The sequence below is a fragment of the Gossypium raimondii genome, chromosome 1 (assembly GCF_025698545.1).
Source record: "Gossypium raimondii isolate GPD5lz chromosome 1, ASM2569854v1, whole genome shotgun sequence".
NCBI classification, from domain to species: Eukaryota; Viridiplantae; Streptophyta; class Magnoliopsida; order Malvales; family Malvaceae; genus Gossypium; species Gossypium raimondii.
In genome coordinates this window covers 49,824,668-49,838,646 of record NC_068565.1, presented here as the reverse complement: position 1 = coordinate 49,838,646, position 13,979 = coordinate 49,824,668, and the positions used below count along the sequence as shown (strand labels likewise).

At 32.0% G+C, this 13,979-nt stretch overlaps 1 non-coding gene across 1 annotated transcript; it reads right to left on the bottom strand.

The window, feature by feature from the left end:
• Positions 1-475: 475 nt before the first annotated feature.
• Positions 476-597, bottom strand: LOC128033350 (small nucleolar RNA Z266). The gene has a single exon (XR_008189531.1). It is a non-coding gene; the product is annotated as a small nucleolar RNA Z266 (small nucleolar RNA).
• Between the last annotated feature and the right edge of the window lie 13,382 nt (positions 598-13,979).

Below are 13,979 nucleotides of genomic sequence, written 5' to 3'. Positions count from 1 at the left end.
TCATTAGCACCGTGTGTCGTGACAATGACAAACACAATAGATTTCAAGTTATTTTTATATATAATTTTCAGTTGAGCTATTTTCGTAATTAATTAATATATTAACATACTATTTAAATTTTAATATTGTATTTTAATATATCAAATAATTTGTTATTATAATAAATTATAGTAATTGGAATAATATATTTACAATCACTTTTTTTTCAGTAAACAAAATTTTCTCGAAACAATCCCTAAATTGTAATTATTTTTTTCAAGTCTTGATCCCCTAGTCTTTTAGGGTTTGGAAATTTGATGGTTCATTATGATACAATCCAGCTGCCGGAACCTCAAAAACTTTCTCAACTGACTGACAAATTCAAGTTTTGAAGTCAAGCCACACACGATTCAAAGTCTTTAAAACCATCAATGTGAATGAGAAACCTATGCAGGAAAATAAAATAGAACAAATAAAAGTCATTCATTCTTTGAAACAATGGCAAGTCAGACAAATTCTAATGCCTCGAAAGTTTGAATTCAAAATGGGAAATGTTAAAAGAAAATAAATTCAAAACCCCCATTCACACATCTAATTGATTCATCACTCTTGCCAATTCAGAGAAAAAAACTCAAAGTCAAAATCAAAACAAATCGCTTTCATTTGTATCAGTTTGTCTCCTCACTTGAAGTAACTGAGACATCTAATAATTGTTGATTGGCATTTAGACTCTTTTCCTCCATAACTGGAACCACACTAAGAATTATGCTTAATGGGTGGCAGATTTTAAGGGGGGGCCTCAATAACAAAAAACCCAGAAGGGAAAAAAAACCAAGGGGAAATCTAAAGAGGAAAACCCTCAAGAGAAAACCCAGGAGAATGGTTAATGTTGCGCAGCTATGACTCGAAGCGCTTCCATGGATTTAAAACGAAAGGCGACCTTAAGGAGCTACGCTTTTGTATTTTATCAAACAGCAAAATCTAAGAACGTAATGAAAAATGCAACGAAACCCTAATTCAATTTGAAACAGCCATGGATCAGCGGAGGTAGGGGTGTTTAGTCGGTTAACCGACCCGAAACAACATTAACCGAATTAACCGACATTTCAAAAGTTTTAACTGTTAACCGAACCGAAATTTTTTCGGTTAATTCGGTCGGTTAACTGAATTAACTGAAAATTATATGTTTTTTATTTTTGGTTAAAAATTACCCGAATTAATCGAATTACATGAATTACCCGAATTAACCGAATTGAATCACTATATAATTAAAAACATTACATAAGTCTTTGAATCACTAACATTACATAAGACTTGAAATTAACACATAATTGAAATTTTATTTTTATTTATTAAATTATTTGTAATTTTTATGATTGGGTTGGGTTAGGTAATTGGGTTGGGTTGGATAATTGGGTTAGGTGAATAGTGGGCCTATTTATATATTATAATTTTATTTATTAATTTTTTCTGTTAAGCCGAAAAATTTTGGTTATTAACCGACCGGTTTCGAACCAAATTAACTGTTAATTGAAAAATCAAAAAATAATTAACCGACCCCTGGTTGAAAAATTCGGTTAACCGACCGATTAACCGAATTCGGTCGGTTAACCGAATTTTTTCGATTTTACCCGAATTTTACACACCCCTAAGTTGAGGAGAAAGGGGATTTACATACATAGCAACCACTGGTTATGGTGTGGGGATATTGGTCTGGATTCCAGTAAGAGAGGAATGTTGGGGCTTTGAGAGCTTGGCGGGCTTGTTGAGAATCAAAGGGTTAAAAGAGTAAACTTCTTTTACGACCACCCAACTATTTAGTGCGAGTTTAGATGGGTGGTGCGTTTACCTGCGGTTAGTGTAAAAACAGCGGTGGCAGTGAGATTAGACACTGTAGAGTGAGACAAAAAGTAAACTAAACGCACCGTATCGCACCCAATCACCAATCCAAACCCACCCTTAATTTTGTTTTTTTCATTAATTGGTGAATTATGATAGCTTTTAAAATTAGAATAATAAAATATTTAACTCTAAATATTTATAAATTATGTCAATTTAGTCTTGATTTTTTAAAAAAATTAACTCTCAACATTTACACATTGTGTAAATTTGGGGTTTTTTTGCACTTTTGCTTTCATTTTTGTGACATTAAGGGTTATTTTTAAAATATTGAGAAAAGATGAAAATTATTATCTTGGATTTTAGAGATGTCTCCATTTTTGTATATTTCAATCAAATTTAGCTGATAAATTTTTTTTTAGCTTTTTAGGTGAAAGGGTTGAAAAGAAAAGTAAAATTAAAACTAAAAAAACCCAAATTACACAATGTATAAATGTTGAGTTTTTAAAAAAACAAAACTAAATTGACACAATGTATAAATATTGAAAGTTAAAATTACTATTATGTTAATTTTGAAAGTTGCACCATTAGCCAAGCAGTGATAAAAAAGACAAAACTACATAATTGGGTGGTCATTTTGTAACTTTTCATAGTTGGTTGACCCAAAATTTTTTTACTAATAGTTGGGTGACCATGTTGTAACTTTTTGTAGTTGGATAATAAAAAAAATACTAATAATTGAGCGACTACTAGTGTAGTTTACTCAAAAATGTTAATCTAATAAAAACTAATTTGTCATGGTAACAAGCTTGGTTGATATCTTTCAGGTAGAAGCTAAGGCAATGCTTGAAGGGTTGAAACTAGCTTAGGAGCGGGGATTTCGAAAGGTGGAAGTGGAAACCGACAATGCTCTCTTACTGAAAATTTTGCGTTCTGGTTTTGCTTGTGTAAACAATATAGCGAAAGTCAGATTGCTCCACACTTGAATTGCTAAGGATTGACAAGTGAAGCTTAGACTTTTATTGAGAGATGGCAACAGAGTCGCTGATTGCTTGGCTAAGGAAATCTTGAACCAATTGATCATTCTTGATGAACTGTCGATCTATATAGGCGACGTCTAGTAAAAATTGATGTTTATCACGTAATGTCTGATGTAATCGATGGAAATTAGACTAGTTTTGTTTTAGTCTAATTTTTTTTCTTCTACCAAAAAAATTCAAAAAATATCAGCAAGGTTTTTGTTTGATGGTAAAATTATGGTTTTCAAAATTTTGAGATATTATATTCAAATTTCATCTTGTGTAAATAATATGTTGATTATTAATCTAAATTTTATTCTGATTTAAATTTTAATTTTTATATTTTATTTGAAAATATTCTAATTATTATATCAACACACTTTATAATATTTAGTTGGGGTGTATTATTTTTATATTCCGACTGTGAATATACTTATACTTGACTTCGAATGCAATTGATTTTTTGGATTCATAGTGCCCATACAAGTTAACTCTTTGAGGAGGAAACAAGAAAAGTCAACCACTTGTTTGACCAGAGTAAATTCATTTGAACACTTTAAAATGTGGCATTAAATCATATTATAACATTGATGTTAAATAATATAATGGGTATAATTCACGTTATAAAAGACATAGAGACTTATTAGAATGGAGGTGATTCACACTGTAAAGGATGCGGAAAGTCATTAGAATGATAGTTTGAGAATGTTGAGATTAAGTTTTAGCAGAGTATAGATTATGCATGCCTCCTCTTCCTTGCATCAGTATTAAGGAGGAGTATTTATAAAGGAAGGTTGATTGAGCATTGTTTCTAGTCATTAAGTTCTTTATTCTATATATGCAGTGGTAGGATGGCGCATTTCAATTGAAAATATTATAAAGGTGGACATGAAAGGACTAGGCAAAGTGTTTATTAAGTTAAGATATGACATATTGATGTGTGTCATCAAAAACTATTTTTCATATATCTTCCAAGAGTCATGTCGCCTCACTTGGTATGATGAAACATTAAAGAGAGGTTTGCTTGATGAGGATATAAAGCCAAGCTTCACCAAATTGTGTGTTGTTCCAATGGCGATGCTATAAACAAGGGCAGAGAGAAAGGGTAGGTAGCAACCTTGACCTCGAAAATGAAAATGAAAACCATTCAGCCCACTGAAGGAGTTGGGGATGGGCATGTGAGTATGAAGATGGGATATCTGAACTTAATGGGTCATAACAGCAGGTATGCTATTTCAAAACAAAGGCCTTCTCCTCTTGGCCACTTAAACAGGCACTGCCTTTTAGTTGTTAATACAATTAATTTAGACTACTTCTTCAAACTCATCTAAGCTTAGTATCCCTGGTCTAAGCTTAATTTCTGATGTGCAAGATCCATTGTATGGCAAGCATAGAGCATTCTCTTAAACTCACAGGAGATTTTCTTTCATAGATACATCATAAGCAAGCAGGAAGAGATCAGAGAGATTTAGTAAGACATGATTTAAAATACTCTGATATCTTATTTCTGGCTTAAGGTTTCTATATCTTACAACTAATATCCTCCTTCCCTATATAGAGAAGGAAAAGTGAACTAGCAGATAAGAAGGAATCTGTCTTTTACAATGACTCAGCTAACAATAATTCATAAGGATAATGACTCAACTAGCAGATAAGAAGGAATCTGCTTTTTAATACAATGACTCATCCTACTTTTATAAAAGTAAAAGACAAAAGTTGGTGACTCATTACAAGTTTTAAATAAAGCAAAGGACAATAATATATATATCAGGACAAAACACTCAGTCTTTAGTCAGTATCATAGTCTGTACTAATGTCGGAGGTGATGTTGAGCTCCTCTATCTTTCTTTTCTTTTCCTCTCTAGCTTCATAGTATTTTAGTTCTAGTTGTTCAATTCTTTCTTCTAAGTCATCAGGGGGTTTGTCTTTATGTCCGTCTTTCCATGCCGATGTGTCTTCCATGATTTGACTGCAAAACATTGGATACTCTTGTGACCACTCATTTGGATCTGATATGTTAGAGTGATATTCTTTTAAGGCTTCTTTCAACTGTTGTTGATAAGGTGTCGGTGGATCTTTTTCTATGTCCCATGGTGCCAAATCTTTCTCTGATGGCCATATCTCTGAGGGAGTAACTTTGTTAATTTGACACAAATACTTTTGCAAATCTTTATAATCATACTTGTTTAGGCTCACTTCTGAAAAATACGTCTTGTGAATCCATGCACTAGGGAAAGCTCCTAGTTGTGTGGCCGAACCATTTTGCATGAAGTATTGGGGTTTATAGAAGATAATTAAGATCCATTGGACTCTGGTATTTTTGAGAAATTCGAACATGATCATGTCAGCCCATTGCTCTAAAGGATAGAACCATTTGAAAAAATTTGCCAGGTTTTTCATTTCAGGACTGATTTCATCTTGGATAGCCATGGTCAGAAAATGTTGGAGATCTGGGATGAAGAACTCAACTCCTATGTGGAATAAATGAGTCAAGTACAAAAGCATCCATTTCAATTCTTCAGGAAATTCACCAAACTGGAACTTGAGAGGATGAATAAATGGATATTCAGGGTGAAGCCCTAAAGGTTTTAGAAATAATCCTCCGAAGTCTCAAAAAATGCTTAACTGATAGGAAAGCATCATGTTCATGGCTTCTCTGTGAAATCCTTTTTCTAATATTAAGCTTAACACTTCTGGAGGATGATCAGGATGAGAATTTGGTTGACATGGTATAGAAAATGGTGAAGGTGGATTTTGAAAGAGTTTCTTTTTACCTTTTCCTTTGGAGGAAGATGAATGTTGAATTTTTACCCCAAAACATTTCCTAACTTCACCTTGGTTATAAGGCTAAACCATGTTCTTGCAGTTAATGGATAGTTTTGACGAGCCATGTTATGATGAAGCTATAACAAATCTAAAATTAAAAGGTATAATGATTTTTTGGGCCCTCTAACTTTACAAAATAAGTCAATTTAGCCCTCTATTTAATTATTCACATCTTTTAGCCATTGAATTTACATTTGTTGTCAAATCATCTCAAAATAGATGAAAAACTTAACGTTTGTTAACTTTGTTAACATAACATACAGGATGATTGCGACGTAGATGACACGTCAATATTTAATTAATTTTTTAAAATTTAAAAATATTATATCATTTTTAGAATTTTTAATGATTTTAAATTTTTAACAATATTTTTTTATAATTTTTCTAAATTTTAAATTTCAAATAATTTAATTAAATGCTTACGTATCATCCATGTGGCAACCGCATGTATGCAACGTCAACAAAGTTAAAAAAGTCAAATTTTCTATTTATTTTGGGATAATTTAACAAAAACATAAATTTAAAGATTAAAAGAATGAAAAATTAAATGAATAACTAAAATAATTTTTTATTTTTAAAATTAAAGGATAAATAAATCATTATATCAAATTAAAATTCTCTAAATTTATGAAATTACATCCTGATTTCACTCGGAATATTTCAGCAACATAACTGTCTATGCCGTCTCCATAGGAACTAATTGACTACACCTAAAAAGCAAATTCGTCCTTAAATTTTCCATTTATTGTTCAACTTTTATTTTGTTTGTTTTTCCTTTTATGCCTAAAGCACATTGAATGAAAATGCTCGACTATTTTTTTTGTTGAGTGACACATATATTCTTGAGGTCTTTGTGAGGATACAGCTCAACCAGAGGTATTTCTAAGATTTAGCAATTAATGTATTAACATTATGTATGTGTATTTTTTATATTATTATTTTATTTAAGTTGATTTATATTGAAAAAAAATTATGTAAAAAAAATAAAATTTTAGTTGAAACTATAAGTTTAAGGTTTTGAGAATATTTATGTCTTTAAGTTTTAGTAGACCTATTTATGAGCTAGGTTAGAAAGTCCGTCCAAAATTTAAGAGGGTTTGGGTAAAAATACTAGGCCCGAAATATAGGTCTAGACAAAAAATTAAGCTTGAGTCTCACTATCTATATTTTTTTAGATTTAATTTTTTAATTCATTTTTTAGATTTTACATAAAATATTTCTAAAAAAATACTTTTAGAGTAATATGAAACTTAAACCTAGCAATCTTTTTTTCTCAAAAGAAATATGTTTTAAATGATTTTTAAATCTTCTTTAATTTAATTTTGGTGTCTAGTTGATTCGTAGTATCAATCCAATCAAGACTTAAAATTTCCCTTTAATAATTTTCATTATAACGATTTTGGTATGTATTTGTGTTTCTTTTTAGTGTTGTGTTTGTATTATATTGTGTTATAATTTTGAACAAAACTTATATTGAGTTGTACCTATAAAATTGGAGGACATAGAAAAGAGGAGTGAAAATATTAATTTAATTAATGCATTATTAAAAGAAATTAAATTAAAGAGAATTGTTGAGACATATGTTCAATAAGGGAAGGAAATAGGAGGAGAAAGTGGTGGATTGGTGACAAGGAGATTAATTCATCTAAATAAGCGCAGAGTCAGAATAAAATGATAGTAAGGTGAAGGTAGCTAGGAAGTAAGGAAGGCTAAGTGATTGGTAGTGTCGTTCTTCTTCGTTTTTCAAGGTATTTATAGGGGGAACGTCCCGTGCCTAGTAGTGCCATATCACCGACAGTACGGGTGGTTGCCCGCTCATTTGGTTGGTCAAGTGGCAAGCCAGTTGTCCTCAAGTGTGGTACTGCTCTAACATTCCCTTTGTTTAGGAAATATAAGTCATTTTCGTTTTATTGTAAAATTGAAAGAATTGAATACGTGTTTGGTTGAAAATTTTAAAAATAATTTTTGAAAAATAAAAATTAAAAAATAATAAAAAATATTTTAACTTAAAATGTTTTGTAAAATTAATTGAAAATAATTTTTTTTAAATTTAAATGAATTGACCCTAAATCAAACTATTCGAAAAAGAAAGATTTGGATTTATATTCTTTAGCTGGATTTTTTTTAAAAAAATCTTACCTTATTTGACGCGGCTCTAAATTGTGGAAAATAATATATGAGAATTATTGATAGTAGTAATTACGGTAGAGACTGATTTTTGTTTGTCACTGTTTTTTTTGTTTTATTTTTTTTCTTGGGTTTTAATATATTTTGATTTTGTTGATTGAGTCTTTGATTAGTATGAGTATTGTTGCTAATGCAGGAGGACGTGTGTTTGAGTGCACTGAAGCGCATTATCATTCTATTTATAGGTTGAGATGAGCTATGGGTAATTTTAGACATTGTGATTTCTATGAAGAATATATATGATTAAAATCTATAATGGGATTGTTCAACAAAAATATTTTTTAGTTTTTAGTATGATTTTTCTTAATAATGATTTGTTCAATTTTAAAATTATGAACGTTTAGGTTTATTCGTTTAAGTTAAATTAATTTGTTTGTGAACATTAAATTATGTTTATAAGCAATGTTTATAAACAACGAATAAATAAACAAGCAATAAACATGTATCTTATTTTTCGATATAAAACAATAAAATATAATTTTTAATAATTATATTATAAATAAAATTTGTACACAAACTATAATAATATTATTAAATTATACAATGATTGAATAATAAATAAGCTTTAAACTAACTTTAAATTATTAAATGAGTTTGAAACGGGCGTAAATTAATTAAATCATATTTATGTTCAATTTTCTTAAAAAATTAACCTTAAAATATTATTTTGTTAATTTATTTAATTTAATAAATGAATAAAACCGAATTTAATTACAATCTTACTTTTTCATCCAATTAACCTTTTCATTGTAGGTTTTATTCACTGATTTATTTATATTTCACCACTATATATTTATTTATATATTATTAGTTATTTAACTGATTTTATTTATTAAATTTTTTGAAAGTAAATACAAATTTAAATGTTAAAATACTATTTCCCCCCAAAACTAGCTCAATGTTAAATAGAACGTCTGCTGAGCAGTTGCATAGTGATGAGGATCAATTAGGCAGCTAGCAATATAGTTGTTATCTTTATTACTCGTTCTGTTAAAGTTTTTTAGTTAGCTTCTCTGATGAGCTGTGTGTATAAATTCATAGTCTCTGTATTGTTGATGATATGAATGATTTCTATCTCTTTTCAATCTTTCTAATATGGTATCAGAGTGTATTTGAATGTTGTGACAACAATGGAGTCAATTGTTGGCTCCACCGAAGTAGCAACTGAAAACTTCTTCAATCTAGTGGCTTTCGCTTCTCAGAAAGTTGTTATGCTTGTTGATGATAGCAATTTCTTAGCATGGAAGCATCATGTGCTACTTGTGTTCAAGACTCATTGGTTACTTCTGTTTATTGAGGGTACAATTGTCGTACCGTCACAACTTACTGTTAGTGAATACGGTGTTTCTCTTAAAAATCTGACATGTGCTCAATATGAATAACAAGACTCGACGTTGTCAGCTTGGCTTCTTTTTACCATAAGTTTGTCGTTGCACAACCGATTAATTGGGAGCTCCTCCTTTGTGGCTGAGTTGTGGGAGGCACTATTGCAAATTCTTGGAACTCAGACCACCACCAAAGCCATGAGGTATCGATCTCTTCTCCATCACCTTAAGAAAAATAATATTTCTATGTCAATGTATCTAGCAGAGATTAAGCATCTATGTGATTCCTTAGGTGGGTGTGGCCATCATGTATCTTTAGAAAAACAAAAATCAGAACTTCTCAATGGCCTTCTTCTAGAATTTGATCACGTTGTGTCAATTATTACAAAAAGTCGTGTTCCATTTGATTTGTACGATATTACTACAGCTTTTCTTGATGCTGAAGCTAGATAGTAAGCCCATCTGTCATATGGCTTATTTTCAGCCAATCTAGCTGAGGCCAATAAGGTTTCTTCACCAGCTTTCCTATCATATTCTGAACAACCGTCGCCTTAGGTGTTTCGGTCACAACAAACGACTGGATCATTTCGTGGTTGTGGACGAGATCGGTTTGGTGGTAGAACGCGATTGTAGTGCCAAATCTGTGGTAAATTCAGTCATCTTGCTCCTCGATGTTTTTACAAGTATGATGCCAACGATGATGTGAATACAAGCATAAATTCTAATTCGGTTATTAGGCGTATCGGCTTTTCTTTCCATGGGTTGAATTCTCACGTGAGCCGTAGGCCTAAATCGGCTTATTTGTGCTGCACTCATCATGGTCATCTGATTACACATACTCTAAGCCTTACTTGCGTCATTTTGAGACTGGTTGTCTTGTTGGGAAATGTACCCATATTGTAGTAAACATGTAACTATTTTCTATTTATTTAAACGATGAATAAATAAATAAAGTTAATTTCACATTTCACTATTATGTCTTTTGTATTTATGTCTTTTATATTTTGCATGCATAGTAAAATTGTGACAAGCAAATATTAGCTCATTGATTGTTTAAGTTCAAACTGAAGATAAGTAGTATTGTAAGAACGTTTACATTGCGAGAAAGACAACTTACTTCAGTAAATAATCTAAATGAGTTTGTAATCCTATAAAAGAATAAAAGTGAGCATTTGATTCAAATACTAAGAATGATTATTATGTCGTTGATAGCAAGATAAATTTGTGTTTTTAATGAATTTATTTTTGGCTAATTATCAAATAAGATGCTACTAAAACTTCAGTTTTTCTTATTAGAAATGAAATTGGGGTGTTGAAATTCAAAATCATACAAAAACAACTAAATTGGAACAAAAAGCAAAGAGGAGGGCCAAATTGACCTTCAAGACACATGTTGAGTTACAAATGGGAGTCAGGCTCAAACAATTATAGACTGATGGTGGTGGAGTGTTTAGGAGATTCGATTCATACCTTAAATAGTTAGGCATAACTCACTGTGTGACTTGCCCGCATAGTTTCAAAAAAAAAAAGGATTAGTGGAATGTCGACAGCAACAAATTGTGGAAACAAGTCTAGTGTTACTAGCCCAAGCATCTTTGCCACTGTGGTTTTGGATGGATGCATTCTATACAGCAATTCACCTTATCCACATACTACCTACAAAAGTGTTGATGGGGTCTCACCAGTTAAGAAGCTTTTTGGCCAACAACCAGATTATGGATTGTCCAGGGTCTTTGGGTACCTGTATTACCCGTTACTACGTCCATATAACCGTCACAAGATTCAATGTGCCTTGTATTTTTTGGGGGTATGCTCTTAATCATAAAGGGTATAAATGCTTGAATCTGACAGAGCGATTGTATATCTCTCAGCATGTGCGTTTCAATGAAAATGTCTTTCCCTATGCCAAGTTCCCTTATTCCACTCCCACTACTTCATCAGAGGTTTTAAACACAGTGACTACACTTCCAGCTCTGGTTTCAGATGCTAGTAATAACCTAGCTGTGCAAGTGCCATCCAGGTGTTCCTTGTCGTCAACCACTGCTAATTTAGCCTCTCTTCGATCTACAGCAAGGTTCGGTCTTGTTCGAAGTTTAGGCTCAAGATACTCTATCTTACTCAGCTGGTACCGATCTACCAAGTGCAGCCACTATTCAAAATTTCCTTTCTCCTATTCTAGAATAGATTGACCAGAGTGTTGCTGCTAGCAGCATCCATCCCATGGTAACACAAAGCAAAGTAGGCATATACAAACCAAATGTGTGTATGGCCACTGTTAGCTTAGACACACTAGTTGATATTCATAAGGCCATGGCCATTCCGTCGTGGCAGGTGGTGGTTCATGATGAGCTATATGCTTTAGTTAGGAACAATACGTGAGAGTTAGTGCCAACTTTGCTTAATTGAGAACTCGTGGGCTACAAGTGGCTATTCAAAGTCAAGAAAAACCTGGATGGTAGTATCACTCATAACAAACTCCGACTGGTAGCTCAAGGATTTTCACAAGCTCCCGGGCTGGATTACCATGAAACATTTAACCCAGTTGTAAATCTAACACTGTTCATACAATTTTGGCCTTAATTGTGTCTTATAAATGGAAGCTATGTCAGGTGGTTGTAAACAACACATTCTTGAATGGTGAATTAGCTAAGGATATCTATATGAAACAACCTCTTGGGTTTGAGGTTCTTGGTGCTGATGGGACCCCCTGACTTGTAGATTGAATAAAGCCATATATGGGCTCAAACAAGCTTTAAGAGCTTGGTTTGAGAAACTACAAGATATCTAACTTAAGATTTGCATTTTCAGTCTTCAAAAGTAGATGCATCACTATTCTTCAAACATACTTCAACAAGCAATATGTTTATTCTTGTATACCTGGATGATATAATAATAACAAGTGATTCTTGTTCCAAGCTTGAAGATATGGTTCAAAGTTTGGATCAGAAGTTTGCCTTGAAAGATCTAGGCAAGCTTAGTTATTTTCTTGGGCTTGAGGTTACTTGGAGTGGAGATTGCTTGCATTTGTCTCAACAAAAGTATACTTGTGACTTGCTTAACTATGCTCACATGAAAATGCCAAGCCGGTGAAAACCCCTATGGTTAGTTCTCCCACCATCAGTTCTCTGATTAGATCTTTTCTTCCAGACAGAACCTTGTATCGGCAGGTTGTTGGTAGCTTGCAATATATGTGTTTAACTTAACCAAATATATCATTTGTCGTCAACAAGGTTAGTCAATACATGCATTTGCCTCATGATATCCACTGGACTGTTATTAAAAGAATCCTATGATACATTCAAGGCATGATTGGTTATGGACTAGTATATCGACCATATTATGAAGTTAACTGGTTTTTCCGACACCAGACTGGGCAAGCTCTCTTAAAGATCGCAAATCCACCTCTGGCCTCTGTATTTACCTTGGTAATAATCTCATCAGATGGTCCTCAAAGAAACAAGATGTCGTGTCTCGCTCCACCACCGAGTTAGAGTACAGAAGACTAGCGAATGCCGCTACTAAATTAACTTGGTATATCCTGTTAATTGATAAGATTGGCATAATAGGTTTTGGTATACCTACAATCTGGTGTGACAATTCCAGCGTAGTGTCGTTGGCCGGGAATCCAATCATTCATGCCAGAGTCAAGCATGTAGAGCTTGGCATGCACTTTGTTTGAGAAAAAGTGCTTCGCAGAGAATTACAGGTGAATCATGTCCTTGGGTGTGATCAAGTTGTTGATGTGCTGACCAAACCTTTAACTATGGGAACCTTTACACGTTGTCAAGATCATATGGTTGTCACTGCGACTGGTTCTTTCTATCAAGCCTTTGTAGGGGGAATGTTAGACAGAATGTCTGTTGAGCAGATGCATAGTGATGAGGATCAGTTAGGCAGTTAGCAATATAGTTATTATCTTTGTTACTCATTCTGTTAGAGTCTGTTAGTTAGCTTCTTTGATGAGTTGTGTGTATAAATTCATAGACTCAGTATTGTTGATGAAATGAATGAATTCTATCTCTTTTCAATATTTCTAATACTCAATTGGTCGAATTTGAAAATTACTTATCGTTAAATTTTCAAAAAAAGTTGAAACAATATTTTATATTATTATTTTGTTTTTCATTATAATATTTTAATAAAATGAATTTTACTAACTAAACAATATTTTAAACTACATCATCTTAGTCTAGATTGAAAAATATTTATTTCAAATTTAAGGTTTTTTCCATATACCAAAGAAAATATTTATTTCAAATTCAAATTGTATTCCTACCTCAATATAACTATCAAACGTACATAAATTTTTCAACAATGCTATGAAACTATTGATCAATTCGTAGGTCGAGGCCGGAGTTTCATATTGCAAAGCTACAAGAGTAAACATTTCTGACATTCTGAATGTCGTCAAGCCTGACTATCGCATTATCATGTGATTCATATATTGCAATCATGATTCGTACATCATCTTCAACAAGAATATCTTATTAGATTATGGCACACGATATATCTATACTTCAAAAAATTAATTGCAACTCTAATTTTTTTAATCTAATTTTTCTAAATTTTTGAATTCCGTGTTCATAAGGTATTGGGACTCGAAGATTACACCAATATCGATATTATGAATTTGTCACAATTGTATCTTTATTTTTAATTTTATTTTATTTACTAAATTCAAACATTTAATGATTCAAATATCTTACTAATAATTTTTTTAAATTTAAAATTAAATAATAGTACTCAAATTTAATACAAATAATATAAATATTGGCACGTATGAAAAGGTTGGAGAGAAACTGGA